This window comes from Canis aureus, chromosome 18 (assembly GCF_053574225.1).
Source record: "Canis aureus isolate CA01 chromosome 18, VMU_Caureus_v.1.0, whole genome shotgun sequence".
NCBI lineage: Eukaryota > Metazoa > Chordata > Mammalia > Carnivora > Canidae > Canis > Canis aureus.
In genome coordinates this window covers 41,320,086-41,337,284 of record NC_135628.1, presented here as the reverse complement: position 1 = coordinate 41,337,284, position 17,199 = coordinate 41,320,086, and the positions used below count along the sequence as shown (strand labels likewise).

The 17,199-nt window shown below is 38.3% G+C and overlaps 2 long non-coding RNA genes across 2 annotated transcripts in view; one reads left to right on the top strand and one right to left on the bottom strand.

Annotated features, from left to right (window-relative positions):
• Positions 1-17,199, bottom strand: part of LOC144288903 (uncharacterized) — a 69,529-nt gene that overhangs the window by 21,103 nt on the left and 31,227 nt on the right. The gene's annotated exons all lie outside the window — the stretch shown is intronic.
• LOC144288902 (uncharacterized) overlaps positions 4,351-17,199 on the top strand; it is a 28,011-nt gene continuing 15,162 nt past the window's right edge. The window contains exons 1-2 of the long non-coding RNA XR_013356964.1: positions 4,351-4,482; positions 4,907-5,080. This is a non-coding gene — a long non-coding RNA (uncharacterized LOC144288902). The remainder of the gene's footprint in view (positions 4,483-4,906; positions 5,081-17,199) is intronic.

The window sequence follows — 17,199 nt, the reverse complement described above, 5'->3', positions numbered from 1 at the left end:
AAAGTAAAAAATTTTACTTTAAATTAAAAAAAATTTTTTTTTAAGATTTTATTTATTTGTTTGTTTGTTTACAGAGTGTGCGTGAGCAGGGGGAGAGGCAAAGGAAAAGAGTGAATCTCAAACAGACTCAGGGCTGGATCTCATAACCCTGAGATCATGACCTGAGCCGAAATCAAGAGTTGAACAGTTAACTGACTGAGCCACCCAGGTGCCCCAAACATATTGCTATGCACCAAGTGAATCAACATTAAAAATGCTCCTTTAAAACTCTGAACAATGCAAAACAAAGTATCTCAAAGGAATAAAATTTAATCTGCAGTATTATTTTAATCAGCCCAGTTTTCCCCATTAGGAAGTGACATTAGTATATCTATCCTGGGCCTTCATGAAAGCAATCTAAAGGGAAAGTTGAAGGAAGCACTTGGAGTCACGTCTAAAACAAGGGGATAATCTGGTGTCATTTGCACTTTTCTCTAGAGAGCTTACCACCCAGTTTCCCTTGACTAAGTGTGCCAGTAACAGCTGAGCAGAGAGCTGGACAGAGAAGGGCATTTGAGTTGGGATTTGAAGATTGGACGAGAGTAGAACAAGATGGCAACAACTCTCAGTAACATCTATCACCTTCTGGCCATCTCTGGCGGGACACAGTGCTCATCTGTGTTCAGAGATCCTATTTGTCAAGACTACGACTCTTGCTCTCTCCAGCTGATCCAGATCATGTCCTGCTGAGACTGCTCTTTTTTCAAAGTGCTATCTTCTTTTGGTCAGGACCCTTACCTAATTTTCAAACAGAAACAAAATAATGAGCAGTCTCTGCAGACCTTTCCATGTCAAAAGTTCTTATTCTCTAAGCACGTGGGGGAATTATGTATGCAAGGTTCATGTACAGAGTGACATGCACTCTGCTAACAATACCCCCATGCTGTCCCACGGTGGAGAGCCCTCAGGATACTTAATTTGCTTTTCAAATGCAATGGAAACATTGAGGGATTTTTTCCCCTTTGTATTTTCTTCTAACCCAAATAGCACAGAAGAAATGAAATGACAGAAAAAGCAGGGTATTGAAGTTCCAGCATTACAATCTAATATAGACATATTCTAGAGAAGATTTTTTTCAGCTTTATTGAAGTTTAAGTCAATGTGTTGATTTGACATACTTACATATTGAGAAATGATTACCAAGTAGCATTAGCTAATACTTCTATCACCTCACATAATTATAATTTCTTTTTTTGTGGTAAGAACACTTAGGATCTACTCTCTTAGTGACTTTCAAATATATAATACACTATTCTTAACTGTAACCATCATGCTGTACATTACATTCCCAGAACCTACTCATCTTTTTTTTTTCAATTTCAGCTTTATCAAGGTATAATTGACATATAAAATTGTAAGATATTTAAAGTGTACATTGTGATGATTTGATATACACATACATTGTGAAAGGACTCCCCCATATAGTTACTTAACACATCCATCCCCTCACATATTTATCATTTTTTATGAGAACATTTAATTTTCTTAGCAAATTTCAATTATACAATACAGTATTATCAACTATAGTCACCATGGTTTACATTAGATCCTCAGACCTCATTCATCTTATAGCTGAAAGCATGTACTTTTCTACCAACCTCTCCCTATTTCCCCCCTTCCCTGACCATTAGTAACTTCCATTTTATTTCCTGTTTCTGGGAGTTGGACTTTTTTCTTTAATTCTGCATATAAGTGTGATACCATGCAGTATTGTCTTTGTCTGGCTTATTTCACTTAGCATAATGCTCTTTGGTTCCATTCATGTCACAAATGGTAGAATTTTCTTCTTTTTAAGATTGAATAGTATTCTATTGTAGATACAAAAGATTTTTAATGCAGTTTGAATGTAGATGCAACAAAAAAAGAAAGAAGTAATAAGGTATTAGTAAGAATGGTGATGGGAAGAAAAATATATATGTCTTTTGCATAATATGATGGCTTTATCACAATAATAACTTCTGACCACTTCTAAGAACTCCATGTTTTCTTCCTTCAGTACCTTGATGCTAATTGCTGGTAATAGTAGTCTAGAAGACTATACCTGTTCTCTCAAATTAAATTTATTAAATACATTATTGAAACAAATATATTAAAATAAATTAATATCTGTCTTGTTAAAGCAAATATAATATTTGGTTATGATGTTTATGAATAAGGACTATATACCTTGATTTTGAAACATGTGAAAAAATGTCATAAGCAAACTTAAATAACAAATGACAAGCTTGTGGGACACCTCAGTGACTCAGGGGTTGAGCATCTACCTTTGGCTCAGGGCATGATCCTAGGATCCTGGGATCAAGTCCCACATCGGGCACCCTGCAGGGAGCCTGCTTCTCCCTCTGCCCGTGTCTCTGCCTCTCTCTCTGTGTGTCTCATGTATAAATAAATAAAATCTTTAAAAAATGGCAAACTTGGGATGCCTGGGTGGCTCGGTGGTTTAGCGCCTGCCTTCAGCCCAGGGCGTGATCCTGGGGTCTCAGGATCGAGTCCCACGTGGGGGCTCTTGCATGGAGCCTGCTTCTCCCTCTGCCTATGTCTCTGCCTCTTTCTCTCTCTGTGTCTCTCATGAATAAATAAATAAAATCTTTAAAAAATGGCAAACTTAGAAGAATATTTCCCAAAGTTAAAATATATATACCCATAATATAGAAAGAGCTAATACAAATTACTGAGAAATACTGTTAACATCCTAATTGAAATATAGGCATAAGCAGATAATCCTCAGAAGAAAACTAATTTTGAATAGGTTGAATGGCCAATTTAATTTTATAATAATTTGCAAGTTAAAAAATGAAATATAATTACTCGAGAATATTTAAGACCAGCCAAGGTACAGTGATATAGGCAAACAATTTTATGTCTAGCAAAAGTATAAATGGGCATAACTTTTGTGAAAAATTATTTGGTAATAGGCACTGAAGTTCAGAGCTTTCCACTCAGTAGTTAATGCTATCCTAGGCAATAAGTGATGTGAAATGATTCACTCACAAGGATAATTAATTCTCATAGAATTATTTGGAATAATGAAAAACAGAAATACTCTAATTTTCCTAAGGGTAACTGTTACAATAAGCTTTAAACAGAAATACGGTATATGATATTGTTTAAGTAAATAAAAAATAAACAGTATATGCAGTTACAGTTATGATCCTAATGATAGGATCATAAATATATTTACTCACAAGATCTGTTACTTCAGAAATATATACTTTGGAAGTCCCCACATTTTTAAATTGTACAATGGCATATACTTTCCCCCAAATTCATTTTTTACAATCCAGAACTCATTAGTCTGGTATATACATAGCGGGGGGGGCAGGGGGGGTGGGTTTCTTAGACCCATTTCTATCACAGTGTCAAGTCACTGCCAAATTCCCCAGTCTATTTTTAGTTTGGTTTAAATTTTAATTTTCAGAGGTGTCTGGATGGCTTAGTTGGTTATGTGTCTGACTCTTGATTTAGACTCAGGTCATGATCTCAGAGTTGTGAGATCAAGCCCCACATGGGGCTCTGCACTGGGCATGGAGTCAGCATAAGATTCTTTCTCTCTCTCTCTCTCTCCTTCTGCCCCTCCCACCCCTAAAAAAAAAACAATAAAAAATAAATAAAATTTTATTTTTCCAATGAATGACCATAATTTCTCATACTGTCCACTCTCCATGTTCCTGGCACTGGATGCTTGTTTTCTTTTCAGGATGATTTTTACAAACAAACAAGAACTTTCTTACTCTATAAAAGCTAAGAGATTGGAAAGAAAAAGAGTTTCTTCATAAGAAGCAAACTTCAATTTGTTCTAGAAAAGTTTTAGAAAAAGTTGAATTTTAAATCTCAAATGCAGAGCATCCACTAAATAAGAATATTCATTCAAAGGGGCTAGGAGGAGCAAACTGTGCTGTGGTAATCCCTGTTGAAGGAGTACTGAGGATTTCATTGTTGATTTATATAGGCTTTAAAATTTTTTAACAATATGTTTTGTTTAAATTATAATATAATTTTGTATATGTTTACATATTATATAATTTATATATTATAATATAATTATAATCATAAATCAATCTCTGTTTCTGGCCCTAAAAGACAGGATATTTAGATGAGTGGGTAAAAGCACGAATTCTGGAGCCAACTGTCTGGTTCCTATTCTGGCTTTGTTGAAATTATCTGGGTAATCTTAAGTTATCTATCCTCTCTGTGCTTCAGTTTTCTCATCTGTAAAATGGGGATGATCAGAGTATCTACATCATTGGTTCCTATTCTGGCTCTGTTGAAATTATCTGGGTAATCTTAAGTTATTTATCCTCTCTGTGCTTCAGTTTTCTCATCTGTAAAATGGGGGTGATCAGAGTATCTACATCGTTGGATTGTTGCAATGATTAAATGAGTGAAGTATGTGAAGGGTACAGAGCAGTTGGCTTCCAAATAGGAAGTGCTGTGTAAGTCACTGTAAGTATTTTGTTCTAAATATATGTGTTTAGTTCTGAAAACTTAGGGGACTAAAATTTAAAAATTAGAACCAATTTTGGATAATAGAGATTCCCAATGACTGATTTAAAGATTTTATTTATTTAATTAAAAGAGCAAGCCTAGAAGCCCTGGGGACAGGGGGGAGGGGAGAGAGATACAGAGGCAGAGGGCCGAACAGACTTCCCTCTAGCAGAGAGCCTGACATGGGGCTTAGGGGTTGGTCCCAGGACCCCAGGATCATGACCTGAGCTGAAGACAGACACTCAACTGAGTCACCCAGGTGCCCCGAGGACTGATTTTAAAAGCATAATACACTGCTAATTAGTTAAGTCATTTACTTGGTTTTCACCTTGTGCTAGAGACTGTCCTTATCACATTACATATATTTATTTAATCCTCACAGAAAACGTGATGAGTTATACATTATTATCCCCATTTATGGACAAGGAAACTGGAAAGACACAGTTTGAGAAACCTAAGGTTGCAGAAGAAGGAAGTCAAACACCAGAATTCCAGATCAGGCCTTCCCGACTCCAAGATCAATGTCCTTAATCATTATGGGCCATTAACCTTTCTGGTAAGTATAGTAAATTAGTCCTAGCTATAACTCAAATATTGTTCATTTTATAATTTATTTTGTAATATTCTTTAAAATTTTGTCTGGACACTAGTAATTAAGGATCAGTTGACATTGCTTATTATTTCAGCAAAGAGTTCATTTATTATAAGCAATCATCAAATGTTTGTCATTCCTACTCGACGTCTAGTTGTTTGAACAATGCTGCATAGCCCTGTCACTATATTTTTGTGGTGACTTTTACCAAAAGAAGGAGAGAAAGTAGCCCCTGATGGCTTTCTCTCACAAACTCAAAACCATACAACCATGAAAAGATATGAAAATTCCAGTGATATTGTTACAGGCATGAATGTATTATATTGTTTTATACTTACTACTCCTTATATCCCTATGTACCATGTTTTAAAAAAAAAATAGTAAACCCAGCACAGTTTTGAATATTCAGGTAGCCTGACCCGCTGGAGTGTGATGTCTCTTGAGTGACCTACTTAGAAGGATTCATGACAAGGAATGTTCTAATTCTGGGAGTGGGTATCAAGCTCCAACCCCCATTCCCAAATATATGTGGATTAATGGGGCTTCAAAAGGTAGGACTAGAGAAGAAAAGGTCCCATGTACTGCTTTAAACTGTTAATGAGCAGTCAGGGAAGAGACACTCACCTTGTGACCTCAGCAACACCTCTGAAGGTTGTACCCACTATTCTAAGCAAGACATTCTTGGAAAACTCTTCATCACTAACAAAAGACCTAGCAAAAGATTGACAAAGCCTTGAAATTATCTTGTCCCTAATATAAATTGTAAGCTCTTCATTAAAAGCATCAGAATATGTTCTAACGAGGAGTTTTGAGCTTAAAGAGGCTCTTCTGCCACTCACCATGTTGAGACCATTCCAGGGAGAGTAGATTCTATGATTAAGGTGATTAAGGTAATCAGCCAGTCTGATTCAGACACTCAATCCAGCTGCTGCCAGTGGACCTGCTGGTAATCACCAGAAGAGTGCACTTTGGAGGAGAATTTCTCTCTACAAGTGCTCTTGTGTTTGTTCAAGTTGAAACTAAGTTGGGGGAAAAACTGTGCTTGAAAGTTTTCTAAGCTGTACAAACTACAACTTTCATTAAAGTGTGTCCCTGACCGGAAGGCCCTGACCACATACCAGGGATTATGCTCCTGAGGTCTGCATCACTTTCTTATAAACTGCTTTGCACCCAGGGAGCCCTGGATAAATTGTTGTGATAAGGGGACTAAAAAAAACTCCAACTTTAATTACTCAAGGCCCCTTAAATCTTATGTTTCTATCATCAAGGCCACCATCTTGATGAGGTGACTTGAGAGTTGATGAAAGCTACCACCTCTTGATATTTTTTTTTATCAAGTGCTATGACATTTGCTAGCCATATTGACAAAGTTCCTCTTACCCAAAAGTTTTAGTTCCAGTGCCCTTCCCTTCTATTATATGTGGATATTCTTTACTTATGAAAGAAAATTGAGTGATAATTTAATACAACCACCTCCCAACATGCACCCATGTTTTCCAATATAGCAGCCACTAGCCACATGTGGCTATTTAAATATAAATTGGTTAAATGAACTTTAAAATTCAGTTCATCATTTGCACTAGCCACATTTCAAGTGTTCGATACCCACATGAAGCTAGTGGCTACCATACTGAACAGTAACAATATGGAACATTTCCATCATCACAAAGTTCTGTTGGATAGCACTGATATAGAATAAGGAGGGTGCTATTAGTGCTATGTGATTATAGGTGGTATACAATGGATCTTTTTTAACAGCTATTATTTTAATTAGAAATTAAATAACTTAATGTATTAAGTTATTTAATGTATGTTAATGTATGTTAATACATTTAATGTTTCTAATGTATTAGAAATTATATAACTTATGGGTTAAAGCCATTTTTTCATAGGTATTATTGCTGAGGACAAAAGCTAAAATAGACACAAGTTTAAAATGACAGTTGGTTCAAAGAAACATGGTGCAAGCGTTACTTAGATATGACAAAATTGTGAAAGTGGTAGGTGAATGAGGGATGATTGGGAAGTGAGGGGTTAGATTTTCAAAATAAAAATTAAAAAGAATGGGTAGAGCTTCCAGTATTATCCTGGAGCATCTAATGTCCTCCTAACAAAGATTATCAGATAAAGTGACTAACTGGGTAGACAAGATGAGGAGTGAGATGTACAGAACAGAGGTATGTACATAGGGAAGGTAGCCTAAATAAGCAGAGAGGGCCATGGTAGTATGAGGGCAAAGAGAAGAAAGGCCATGTCTGGGCTCATCAGGCCTTTGTTAGGGAAAGCACAAACAAGGAAAGAGGGCACAGATTTTCTGTTTGGGCAAAGTCAAGAGCCTCATGAAATCATTCACTGTTATTTACCAAGTCTTGAGTTTTGATGTGTGTAGTGAATGTCTAATGTGAACACATTTCCAGAACTCTCAAAACTATAATCTTCCTTGCTACTTTCACCGGCTGCAAAATTTTATTAGAGAAGATTTGAGTGGAAAGGTAAGAGCAGTCACAATAAAAGATTATTTAATCTCCTAAGTAAATTTTCGAATTTACGGATCCTTGAGCTAATCCAATAAACCTTCCAATCTTGCCAAGTCACATTTTGGGGAGCTATAGGTATTGATGGTACTCCTCCAATGATATATCAAACAACCCCCAGTGTTCATTACATGGTCAGCATGGCAATACAAGAGGCTGTAACCACATATTTGATTTCACTTTCCAAATCCAGAATCCCATGGAGAATATTTAATACTTTTCGCCAGATTCAAGATGTCCAAAGACTCTAAGGCTCAGACTGACAGTGTATTTGTAGAGGGTGAAAGCAGTGTCTTTACAGCAAAAGCAGCAGAGGGAGAGATGTCTTTCTTAAGAAGGTGAGAGACAAATGTCATCAAGATATCCTTGAAGAGGGCAGCCCCGGTGGCGCAGCGGTTAAGCGCCGCCTGCAGCCCAGGGTGTGATCCTGGAGACCTGGGATCGAGTCCCACGTCAGGCTCCCTGCATGGAGCCTGCTTCTCCCTCTAACTGTGTCTCTGCCTCTCTCTCTCTAGCTGTGTCTCTATGAATAAATAAATAAAATCTTTAAAAAAAAAAAAGATACCCTTGAAGAAGAAACTGGCAGCTGTTGTGGACATATGAGAGGTTGCCCTGGAAATTCTAGAAACACTTGGATGGATTTTTGGAGGGAAGAAAGCAAGGTGTGAAGTACTGTGGTTTTTAAGATGCAAGTAGCTAGCCAACAAAATCTAATGATAAATGTTAACACACGCTGACTTGACACCACAGAAATGCACATTCTCAGGTTGATTGAGTTACACTTGGCAAATATGTCTGCCTGTAATCTCACATAAACCCTGTGAGAGTATTATCCCCTGGGAGGTATCATTGCCATTTCACACTAGAGCGTTTTGAGGTTCAGAGAGAAGAAATATGTTACTCAGCTTGGACCATCCTATGGAACCAAGGGAATCTGAAGTCTGTACTCTTAATCTCACTGCTATTTTAAGAAGATGAGCTAGAGCCTTTACTTTCAGGGAGCAGGGTGTGGGTAAATTAGCAGTCACAGTAAAGACCTTGAGTCACTGGGGCTGAAAGGCAACCAGATTGCATTTTACCTAGGATTGGTTCTGCTTCCTATATATAAGCACACAAGAGACTGTCTAGGTCCAATGATTAGTATGAAAAGGCAAAAGTTGGGATCCCTGGATGGCTAAGTGGTTTAGTGTCTGCCTTCAGCCCAGGGTGTGATCCTGGACTCCCAGGATCAAGTCCCACATCAGGCTCCCTGCATGGAGCCTGCTTCTCCCTCTGCCTGTGTCTCTGCCTCTCTCTCTCTCTCTCTCTCTCTCTCTATGTGTGTGTGTGTGTGTGTGTCTCCCATGAATAAATAAATAAAATCTTGAAAAGAAAGAAGAAAGAAAGAAAGAAAGAAAGAAAGAAAGAAAGAAAGAAAGAAAGAAAAAGAAAGAAAGAAAAAAGAAAAGGCAAAAATCAAATGAATTACAAAAGCCTAATGTTTGTCCCCTTCCAGGAAATCTTTATCATAAAAGATGGAAATATCCTGAGCCCCACTAAAGATGACTTATTCTAATAGAAAAGAATCTGTTCTAAAGGGACATCATCAGAAAAAAAGTCACCATGTAGTATGATCATAATGCTTTCCAAAGCTCCAACTCATATTTGCTTAGAAATATCCCCATACTTGATTATTATCGAGTCTAACATTCACACCAGAAAGAAAGAAGCATTCCTCTTGAGTTTCTCTTTTTGGAAAAAAAAAGAAAAGAAAAGAAAAGAAAAGAAATTGGAGGCATTTTTTTTTTCTCTTTCTTTTTGGCTACCTAGCATCTATTTTCCCTCTGGCATTCCCAGATCTCAGATTTCTTCAGAGGAATTAACTTCACGCCTTCTTTGTGAGCAGAACAGCAGCCCAAGTACCTGCTCTCCTGCTATGAAAACCAAAGAGATGATTCCTGCCAAAACTCTCTCATCACTGTACCACCATACCATGCAGCCAAGAAGTGGGTCAATGACCCAAGATTGGCCAGTTGAACTTTCCTGGGATTTTGAATCCTGAGTCAAGTTGTCCAAAGATAGAAAAAAATAGAGTCCACTCTTCACAGCTGCAGTGACTGGGATAGAGACAAGCAATTCCAATCACTGAGACCTTTCAAAACTGCTCCCTTTTCAGTAAATTCTGTTTTTCACTTAAGTAAAAGTTTCCATTATTTGAAACAGTTACAGGTTGAAGTATGTCCCTCCAAAACTCGTATGTTGAAATCATAATCCCCAGGACCTCAGTATGCTCTTATTTGGAAAATAGGATCATTGTAGATATCATTAGTTAAGAAGAGGTCAGGGGTGCCTGGGTAGTTCAGTCAGTTAAGCATCTGCCTTTGGCTCAGGTCATGATCCCAGCCCCACAATGGGCTCCCTGCTCAGTGGGGAGCCTGCTTCTCCCTTTTTCTCTGTCCCTCCCCTCCCACTCCTGCTCTCTCTTTTACTCTCTCAAGTAAATAAATAAAATCTTTATTAAAAATAATAAAGAAGAGGTCAGACTGGAATAGGATATGCCCGTAATCCAATATGACTGGGTATCTTTATAAATAGAGAAATTTGGACACAAACACACATGCAGAAAGAATGCCATGTGAGGATGAAGGCAAAGGTCAGTGTGATGCTTCTGCAGGCCAAAGAAATCCAAGATGCTGATCTTGATCTCAGACCTCCAGCTTCCAGAACGGAGACAATAAGTTTCTGTTGTTAAGTCACCCAGTTTGTGGTAATTGATCACAACATCCCTAGCCAACTAACGGGGCAACCAAAAGACCCAACTTGACTTTTCTTTTTTAAACATGAATATTCCAGGTGGCTCAGCAGTTTAGTGCCGCCTTCAGCCCAGGGCCTGATCCTGGAGACCTGGGATCGAGTCCCATGTCGGACTCCCTGCATGGGGCCTGCTTCTTCCTCTGCCTATGTCTCTGCCTCTCTCTCTCTCTCTCTCTGTGTGTGTGTCTCTCATGAATAAATAAATAAAATCTTTAAAAAAATAAAATAAATATGAATATTCCTGGGGAGCTTAAGGGAACATATTTGCATGAAGTGATTGGTTAGGAAAGACCTGGACAGCCTGAGGAAAGGAGTTGCTAAACTGTTGTAAGAATTATGTTTTGTGCTTTTGCTCATTGTCTAAAAAAAAATGATGGATTATATTCACTATTCTCTTGTTAATACCTTGATATAATGTTAGCATCTGATCAGAGTCAGATGTTAATATGGCGTGGGCAGAAGGCCCAGGCTTGATCTTTCTCCCCCTCCCCCCCAGGCTTGATCTGATTAAGGTAACTAACTTTTTCTTTTTAGTGCCCAAGGATTAAATGGTCCCTAATTAACTCTTATTTTTTCAGCAAATATCTATTAACTATATACTCTGGGACAGGATAGGCTGATGAATAAGACAGGCAGGTTTTCAACTGTACCTTGGAGAGAGCAACAAATGATGCAAGAATTCATGACAGGTGTATTGTGGAGAAGTAACATTTCATCTCACAAGTGAAGGTCAAATGAGATTTAGCAGGTCTGAAGCAGGATACAATGTCTGAGGAAGGACTGTCTCCGGCAGAGTAGAAGGTACTATGAGAGCCTAGAAGTGAAAGAGTACTTTGGTGATATGGAACCAGGGAAAGAAGTTCACCATAGCTAAGAGATGATGCTGGGGAGACCAGGAGCTCAATTAAGGTGACATCAAGAACCATCAAAGAATTTTAATCTGGGAGGTGACTTGATTAGATTTGCCTTCCTTAAGATCATTCTAGTCACTGTTTGGAGAATGACACATGGAACAACTGGTCTAGATGTACAGAAACCAATCAGAAATCTGTTGGCATTGTGAGCGAGACAGAGAGAGAGATTAAACTAGGAGAGTGGCTATGGAAAAGGAGGAGGATATCATGTCTGGGAGAGGGAAAATGCCCTGTTACCTGCCTGAGGAGGTTGCATTTCATACCAGTTTGGCCAAGACTGCTGTTTCGGCTTGTAGCCTATGGGTTCCGTGAGAATGCACGGTAGTTCCAATGTGTCTCACAACTAAAGATCAGTGAGTCCCCGGTCGATTTCTCCATAAAACTCAGAGGGGGACTCTGATTTCTGGCAGATGCCCAATAGACTGGCCATGATCCAGTCCTTTCACCCCTTACAGCACAGCAGTTCTGGCAAGCCTACAGCTCCCATCTCATCTTTTTCCAGACAACTCTTAGAATCAGGAAATGTTGAATTAGGGAAAACTAGGGTGTCTGTGCGTTAGCCCCAGGCCTTTCTTTACCTGGGAGTTCTATCATTTCTTTCCCATATGGCCTTATCCTTCTTTGCAATAGTACAGAGGCAGGTAGCAAGTCTACTGGCTAAGCAGAAGACCAGCTGGGAAACAAAATTTAAGTGCAGTGCAGCCGTCTTCAGGAACAGTGAGTTTCCCAAAAGGGAACTCTTTCTCTCCCCCACAGAAGTCCTTTCCTACAGATTGGGGGTACCAGGGAGTTGTATTTATAAGGTTTATTTTCTGCAGAAAGTTGTTCGTTCTCAGCAATGGTTGGTTCCTTGCATTCAGAATTTTGGGCACCTGGTACCATTCCTGCACAGATGTGGGATTGGCTACTTGGAGCAAAAATTAAAATTCCACTCAACCTCTTGTTATAATAACTCAAATTTTTTATTATAAAATTCTTTTTTATAGACTAAAAAGTCCTGAATATGGGAATATAAAATTGTAGCAGTACACTTTAAAAAAAATGGCAGGACGGGTTAGCTATCTACCTTCTGAGAGCATTTAATTGAGCTATACAGTCTTAAGTATTGAAATGCTTATGCTTTTACGTGTATACTTAGTCAGCAGTGACTATTATAAGTACTTTATTTATTTATTTATTTATTTATTTATTTATTTATTTATTTAAATTTTTATTCAAATTCAATTTAGTTAACATATAGTATATGATTGGTTTCAGGGGTAGAATTTAGTAATCCATCAGTTGCATATAACACCCAGTGCTCATTACATCAAGTGTCCTCCTTAATGCCCATCACCCAATTATCATATCCCCCAACCACCACCCTCCAGCAACCCTCAGTTTGTTCCCTATAGTTAAGAGTCTCTTACGGTCTGCCTCCTTCCCTATTTTTATCTTATTTTATTTTTCCTTTCCTTCCCCTATGTTCATCTGTTTAGTTTCTTAAATTCCACATATGAGTGAGATCATATGGTATTTGCCTTTTTCTGACTGACTTATTTCGCTTAGCATAATAGTAGTTTATATATATATGTATATATATATATATACATATACATATATAGGATTGGCAAAGAAGAGGCATAACTAACTATAAGAATGGCATTTAGGATATGATCAGGCCAAAAAAAAAAAAAAAAAAAAAGAATTGACTTGTGTGGCTGTGTCAACTCCAAATCACTAACCTCATTTTTTTTATTAAGAGTTGATCTATAGACCAGATCAGCCTGTCAAAAAAATAAATTTTAAGGCGATTTTTGAATCCACTGAACATGAAGTTCCAAAACTTTCCACCAGTCAAAGGTGATATCTCACCCTAGTGGATGTTGATTTCTCAATACAATTAAAGCTGCTGCTTCTGGCTGTATTTCTGAGGTCACCATGCTTACGTGGCTGATTAGATTCCACTCCTGAGAACGGATACTAAACACATTCTCAATGACAGCAATTGCTTTAAACTCCTTAAAGCCTTCAAAATAGAGAAAGTTTAATTTAGAACTCTTAGTTAAAATAATTAGCAATTAAGACTCCAGGAAATTACATTTAAATCACTCCCATAGCATCCTTGAAAACTTCCACACCAATTCAGAAGTTCCCATATGATAAAAGAATAGATTGTTCATCGTTAAAGTTTTTGAATTTCCTTTTTCTCCACCTTTTTATTAAATCTAACCTGCCTTAAACATAACTCTAATGAGCATTAAGTGGTTAGGTGTGGTTCCAGGATCGCTGAACTGGTGAAGAGGCACACCCACTGTGGCATTTCCTTTGGCAGTTTGATGAATAATGACTCCATTTCAACTTCATCCTAAAATAAGAATCTACCCCTATCACTGATCCAAAGATTTTAAAACATCCTGCTTCGTTACATAAAACAAACAAACAAACAAACAAACACCTTGGGTTTTCTAAACAGCTGTATGTTTACTGGCTAATATTAGTGTAGCAAAGAGGAAACAAAAACGTACACTCTACACAGTTTCACAAGACACATTGTAGGAGGAAAAGTGACTTAAGAAGGATCAACAGTATCCTACATCCCTTGGGGTATGCATTCCTGGAGAGGTGGACCTCTAATTCCTGGCGGAGGGGGTCTCATTCTTGGAGGGGCATGCCTATTGGCATCCTTTGAGTAAGAGGACACAACTGGGAGGTTCATGGGTGGTCTCCTACCAGGTGGAGGAGTCATAATGCCTGGACTGGTATTGCCCAGCCCACAGGACTGGGTGGGGTCCCTCCTCCCGGTGGGTATTGAGTTGAGGCTCCAGCAATGCTGGCAGTAGCAGCAACCGCAGCAGCTACTGCCTCTTCTGTGTGGGGTCATTACCTACTGGGGTGGCCCTCCCACCCCTTGGACAAGGCCTGCTAATCCAGCAGGAACTTGGGGAGTTGGACAGTCAGCTGGCACCCCTCTTCCAGCTGCCCTGCCAATGCTAGGGCCTCCTGCAACTCCAGTAAAGCCAGTATTTTTGGGGGTGGTCTTGTAAACTCCACCTGCCTCCAAGAAGCACTTCTTTCATCAACTGGAACTTAAAAGGTGATTCTGGGAACTGCCCTTGTGAACTTGTGACAATGCTCAGTCTTTAATTCTGCTCCACCTTCGTCTGTCCATTCTTTTTTTTTTTTTTAAGATCTTATTTATTTATTCATGAGAGACACACAGAGAAAGGCAGAGACATAGGCAGAAGGAGAAGCAGTGTCCCTATGGGGAACCTGATGCGGGACTTGATCCCAGGACTCCAGAATCACAACCTGAGCCAAAGACAGACGCTCAACCACTGAGCCACCTAGGTGCCCTCCTCTGTCCATTCCTTCCCCTCTTTAGGGTCCATTATTCCCAAGCGTATGGTGCCCCATGCATCCTTCTGAAGGAACAAGGATCCTCTCCTAAGGCAGTCCTTTCAACAGTCTAGCCCAATCCCGGATCATTTTTTCATCAAAACTACATGCCCTGAGTCCCAGAATCTTTCAGGAAGCCAGCCATTTGACATGCTTATTTTAAAATGTATTTCTACTAAGGCTTTCATGAACAACAGTGGCATATCTTTCTCAGAAAACATTTGCTGCTAAATTTCAGCCTTTAATACCTTAATCTGAAACAGTGACACTCTGGCAAAGACAGAGGAAGAGATACTGTGACACTGAGGAGCCCTTTGGCTCTTCCTCAGTTCATATATTCCACCTACCACTTAGTTTTATAACTGACTTCACTCTCATATTTCATAAAATTACAAAACCTTAGAGCTGGAAAGGATTTAGAGGTAAGTCAACACTTCTACTGCAAAGATAAAGAAACTAAAGCACAGAAAAGTTAAGAAAACCATCCCGCAGTTACTGAACAGAGAGAGAAGCCAGGACTCCTGGCTCCAGTTCTGACACTTGTCCCCTTATCTCTTAGACCCTGTTAATGAGCTTTCCAGAAAAATATACGTGCACTGCTAATTCTTTCTATCTGTGATTTCCAGTGGGATGAGGTGAGATGGGGTTGGAAAGAGCATATATAAGTGTTTCCAAAAGGCATGTTCAGATTTAAGAAGCAAAAAAATATTAGAATATACTTCCAAATTGGGGAAATGAAAATGCAATTGCTTTGATAGCAAGAATTACCAGTAGTAACTTGTAACACGATACCGGCAGGTAGCAATTCCATCCTGTCCATGTCAGTGATTCTCAAAGACTGATGGTGGGGGGAGGCCCTGGGGGCACATCAGGCCCTCCGCAGGAAGAACGAGGCACCTAGCTTTATCTGAAATATGGAAGATATTTTGGCTATTTATCTTTTGAAAATGTTGGTTCCGGTTATGAAATGTTTCAAAGATAAAAAAAAAAATACAGAAAAAGCATAACTTCACATTCCTCCCCACCGTGTTTATAACACATTGTTCTATCACATCTGCTTAATACATCTCTTTATTGTTTAACCTTTTGAAAGAAGTAATATGTACAGGCACAGATAAAAATCCAGCAACAGTGTGCCTTCCTTCCCTTCTTTCTGAGCAACAAGCACCCTGATCAAGTATGTAAATATTTTTGCCTTCTCTTTTACCACATATGCATGGATGCATAAATAATGTATATTATTGTTTGATATATTTTTAAATTTTATTCAAAAGATACTACTAGTGCCTATATTTTTTGCAACTTGTTTTTCTCGTTACATATACTATTCATGAGGGTTTTTTCATATCGATATATGTAGATCTAGTTAATTCATTTGACTTGCTGTATAAGTAAACCCAACTTACCTGCCCAGTCCCTTGCTAAGAGACACTTACATTGTTTTGACTGTGTTGTGAACAGTGCTACAATGAAAATCTTGACATATGGCCCCTTGTGCACGTGTGAAAGTTTTTCTAAGATGTATAACTAGAGATAGAATTTTAAGATATGTGTTTCCATGCATCCTAATTAATGAAATATTGAAAGCAATGTTTGAAATATTGAATATTGCTTTCAATATTTCATTAATGGTTGTGCCAATTTGTTCTACTGGTAACATTCCCTGAGTCCCATTTCCCCACATCCTTATCAACATTTCCTGATATCACACTTGTCTTTCTTATCTGTTGAGGATGAAATGGTTTCTCTTATTATTTTGATTTGCATTCCCTGTATAACAACAAAGTTGAGTATATGTTCATATATGTATGAAATACTTCAGTCTCCCCTTCTGTGAACTGCTTTTTAATATCCTTTATCGATTTTCTAAAATGTTGTTTTTCTTTTCCTTACTGATTTATAGAAGACTTTCTGTATTCTGAATACTATTCCTCTGGCACTTATATAGATGGAAAATATCTTTTCTCAGAGTCAATTGTTCTGTTTTACTTTGTTTTATGCTCTTGTTATGGTATATTTTGTGCATGCACAGTTTTTAATTTAATGAAGTCAAATTGATCAGCATTTTCTTTCATTTTGCTTTTTTTTGTTTTGTTTTTTTAGGTAATACCTCTCACTTGAAGTCATATAATATTATCCGTATTCTTTCTTGGATTTTTTTTTAAAGATTTTATTTATTTATTCATGAGATACAGAGAAAGAGGCAGAGACACAGGCAGAGGGAGAAGCAAGCTCCCCGCAGGAGCCTGATGTGGGACTCTATCCCGGACCCGGGGATCACACCCTGAGTCAGAGGCAGATGCTCAACCGCTGAGCCACCAAGGCATCCCTCTTTCTTGAAATTTTTAAATTTTCAAGTTTTACACTTAGTATTCAATCCATCTGCAGTTTGTTTTTGTGTATGGTAATAAGTAAGAGTCTGCCATTCTCTTCTCTATGGATTAGCCTGATGTCATAGCACCAG